Below are 4547 nucleotides of genomic sequence, written 5' to 3'. Positions count from 1 at the left end.
TTATCTCTTTAAAGATCCTGTTTTCAAATACGGTCACATTCCGAGGTACTGGGGGTTAGAACTTCAGCGTATAAATTTTGGGGAGGACACAATTCAGCCTGTGACAGGGTGGTAGTGGGGATAGCAGTGGGCAGCTGTGGGTGCTCACAGGAGCCCCCGGAGGGCAGGGGTTATGCCTTGCCTCAGCATTCCTCACAGTACCTTCCTCCTGGTGTTTTGGATCATGTTTTGGAACTGAGTGGCAGTCTCCACTTAGCAGTGAAATAAGATTCTGATTATTTCCTTTCAACATGTATTGACACATAAGCTTTCCCTGGCAGCCTTTTTTCATGTGAGTTATGTTGACATTCTCATTTAAATAATTGCTGAGAATACTGACTGTGATCAAGGAGTGAAGCCTTCTCTTGTGTAGCCCTCCTGTGAGTTGAGCAAAGAACCATGATTTTTAGGTAGATTTACTTAGCTAATTTTAAATCCACCTAACTGTATTGCCATGCAGGCCACATTTCTCTGCAAAGATGTTTCGTTTACATGTTTATTTCACTAAAGGTCTCCATGAAATTTTCATTTACATGTTTATGGTCAACCTGATTGCTAAAAACATTCCTGTAAGACTTTGGTGTGGGTCTTACAGTGCAGACACAGTATGTCTCTAGTTTCATCTCCACGTACCCCTTCCATGACCTTCTTGCAAATGCAAGTACTGTGGATCTGGCTTGTCTGGCTTGTCTGACTTGTTCTCAGTGAACCATGCCGGCGCCTCGTAATTGCCATTCTCTAGTGTCCACAAGCCACATTTTAAGTAATGCTTCTGGAACACTGACATCTACTTCCCTGGTCTGCAGCTCCCTGATGACACACGAACATCTACGTTGAATAGACAAGTAGGGCTAAAATGTAGAGGTCTACACAGCTGCCCCCTGGGCAGTGGGATTAGCTGGAGTCATACTAGAAATTGTGCCAGGACAGCCACTCTATAGTTTTTCTAATGATGGATGGATGCTAAGAAAAGCTCAGATCTGAGACAGATGACTCATGTGGTCACAGTCTTGCTATTTATTATTCTCCTGACATTATATTACATATTTACATATATATTTATATGTACTCTCACTCTAGAAGCCAAACTCCCTGAGGGCAAGAACTTTGCCTGTCTTGTTTGCAGCTCTATTGCTAGCAATCAGATTAAGTTTCTGATACTAAGCAAGTCACTTCGATACTTTGAAGCTAAAATTGCTCATAGTCAAATGATAATACCAATATTTGTTCTGCCTAACCTCCAGGTCATTGAGAACATCTAATGAGATGTAAAGGTAATTTATAAACTGTAAAGTGGCTTGTAAAGATAAGGTAGGCAGCTATATGAGTATGTGGTTTTGACTGACAGGAAACAAGGTAAGGAGACATATATAATAAAGATCTTTAATGTCACACAAGGTGTTCAGACTTGATGAAGTACAGATCAAAACTTTAAAGGAATCAATTCGCTTCCTGGATTGCCAGCTCACAACTCAGCTTTTTTTTTTGTTTGTTTTTTTTACACAAATGTTGAATTTGATTAGAGAAATCTAAAATAAAGTAGCTCTAGCTATATTTGAAAGCACTAATTGTTGAATTTGCAGGTGGCATATGAACCCATCTTCTCTTGTTAATAAACTCTTTCAAAGGTGGGTCTTCCCTCTCAGATGAGTCCTTTTATAATGCCCTTAGGTGAAACTTGAAAGGTTGCTGAGAATTCCTTGAAGCTCTTTGTTTAAATAATCACGTGAAAATATCCCTCTTAAACTCCTCTGTCAGCAAACAATTGCCACAAAGCAGAATGAATTTTACACCTTTTGGGAGTCCATTAATTTACTTTCAGTGGCATTAAGTAATGAGGACTCTTATAGGCAAGGTCACAGTTCTATTTTATATCAAACTATCCTTTCTCATGTATGATACATGAAGCACATTTCTTGCTCAGGGCAAGATGTTTTATTAAAATTATTTCCTTTGTTCTTTTGTATAGATTGTCCTTTGTGACAATAGAGATCGTCTGTGTGACATACCTCTTTAGGACAGCCATTGTATAATTATACTAATAGAGCTTAATCTAATGCTACATTAATTTTCTTCCATTATTTTCTCCAAGAAGGATACCGCTCTTGTTTACATGATGATGCAATTTCTTTCTTTCTTTTTTTTCTTTTAACTGTGGGAGATTTATATTAAGGGCAGTGGAGGACATAAATTTCAGGGTATGGGGAGTCCTTTCTTAATTCTCTGGGTACAGAGGTTCCCTGATAGTTAAGAGCAAACAGACCAATCTTTGTATTCTACCTCTCCACCTCACTACCATGATTCTATTATTCAGCCATTCTTGATGAAAGGGAAAAAAACACATCCTGCAGCAAACAGGAGTATATGGCCAGGTTGTCTGACATCAGAGCAATCCCCTCTGTCACTTGGACTTGGGTTTTTACAGGCGTTCATCCAGACTACTGTAAAAGTCTCTCAATCGGTCTCCTTGCTTGTCTCTGCTCACTTGAATCCATCCTCCCCTCTGTTGTCTGAGAGATCTTCCTAAAATACCAATCTGATTATGTCATCCATTCTTTACTCCCATTAAAGTTCCCCAACTCCTTAGTATGACATATAAAGTTCTCCATACCCTATCTTCAGAGTGGCTTTCCAAACTTGACCCTCCTCCCATACTGCTAGCATTCCCAGATGCCCATAGGGAAAGTCCAAATGTACTTTGTCTCTGAAAGTCCTGTGTCGACAGTTAAAGTGTTATACAAAGTGAGGTAATACTGTTGTCTTTCAATGCACTGATGCCACTTTTGGTATGAGCTAGGTCCCTAGAGAGCAATTATGTTAAATTCACTTTCTAATAATATGAATGACTTAAGGAGTGAAAAATAATCCGTCTTTAATTTGTACTTTGTGAAACTTACAATGAGGTTCATGGTAGCTCTAAGTCAGAAAGAAATCACTTGGAGATGAGATCAGCAATGTCTTCATGTTTTAGGAGGTGGCAGCTTAAGAATTAATAAAGAAACTGACATCATCTAGAAAATATTAGGGGAAATTTTCTTGAAGGCAAGTGTGGTGGGGTGATTAAGAGCATGGGATGTGAATTTACAATGTCTTAGATTCACACAGAACACTCATTTATATGTGTAAGGTAACGTATTACAGTAATGACTCTCACGGAATCATGCCTCTTGTGTGCATAGCCTTGTTGAGTTCTATCCCATATTGACCCTAGGCTTGGAACATCAGCAGTGTGGCATAAAAAGAGGTTTGAAGACTGCTTATTCATTGAGGCTTTCCTTTTGTGGCTGCTCACTGAGAACCCTTTTGTTACTAAGTGAAGAAGTCTGGGCTAGCCTCCTTGAAGATGAGAGACCACATGGACCACATGGAGAGAGGCCCTGCTGTCCCAGCCCTCCTAGATATATATATAAATGAGCCCAGCCAGCACCGCACGGGGCAGAGGTGAACCATCTCAGCCGAGCCCAGCCCAAATCACTGACCCAAAGAATTGGGAACAAATAATTATTGTTTTTAAACCACTATATTTTGAGGTGGTGTTATATACAGTAATACCTACCTGATATGCTGGAAGACCAGGTTACTTTTTTTTTTCTTGTGGATTTGTTTTTATTTTTATTGGGCTATAGGGGATGGGTTGGGAAATATCTCCGCAAGTTATGCCCCACTAGGGAAATGTCCATGCTGATTTTCCTGGGACAGCTTTTGGAGCTTTTTTTTTTTTCTTGGAGCTGCTGCTCTTGCTGGCAGCAGCCTCTTCAGGTCCTCTGCTGAGTGGCTCCTCCTTGGAAGAGAATTTCCTCTTTTTCTTGGAGACACTCTTGTTTCCTTACTCTTCAGGGTCACTAACTGGTTCCTCTTTGGGGAAAGATTCTTCCTCTTGGGAGGACTTCCACTGCCAGCTGTCTCTTCACTATCACTACTAACGAGATCCTCCTTGGAAAAAGGTTTCTTTTTCTTGGGTTTGGAGAAGGAGACAGATGGGTTTTCCATTCTCCTGAAGAGCCTTCTGGGGCTTTTGCTTCTTCTTCTTTTTGGGTCTTTTCATTCATCTCCTCACCCTCCTCCGGAGTACTACTGCTATTTTCTGAAGAAGCCAGGGCAGTTGCAGCCAGCTGTTTCTTTTCCTTCTTCAAGCGTTTCTTCTCCTGTTTCTCCAGCTTCCTAGTAATCTCAGCAGCTGCTTCCTCTGCCTGAAACATTGCCTCCTTCATGACATCCAGATTCTTTCATGGAATCTCTCCAGTCTTATAGAAGGATAGCCACAAGCAGTGTCTGCTTGTACACTACAGGAACAGAGTAGAGTGTTTGCAACAGAGGCTGTATAGCCCACAAAGCTTAAAATATTTAGTGTCTGGTTCTTTACAGAAAAAGATGGCTAACCCCTGGTATAGAGCTCTGTAAGTTCATAATACCTCGGGGGGACAATGTAATGCTGTTAGAGGGAGATGGAAGGATCTGTCTGAGGAATCAGGTTATTATAATGGATCTCATAGAGGCCTTGGTATAGG

General features: G+C 40.7%; 1 pseudogene; it reads right to left on the bottom strand.

The window, feature by feature from the left end:
* Positions 1 to 3703: 3703 nt before the first annotated feature.
* Positions 3704 to 4250, bottom strand: LOC137765877 (nucleolar protein 56 pseudogene; annotated as a pseudogene).
* Positions 4251 to 4547: the final 297 nt, after the last annotated feature.

Source organism: Eschrichtius robustus, chromosome 6 (genome assembly GCF_028021215.1).
Source record: "Eschrichtius robustus isolate mEscRob2 chromosome 6, mEscRob2.pri, whole genome shotgun sequence".
NCBI classification, from domain to species: Eukaryota; Metazoa; Chordata; class Mammalia; order Artiodactyla; family Eschrichtiidae; genus Eschrichtius; species Eschrichtius robustus.
This window is presented reverse-complemented; position numbering and strand designations above follow the sequence as displayed.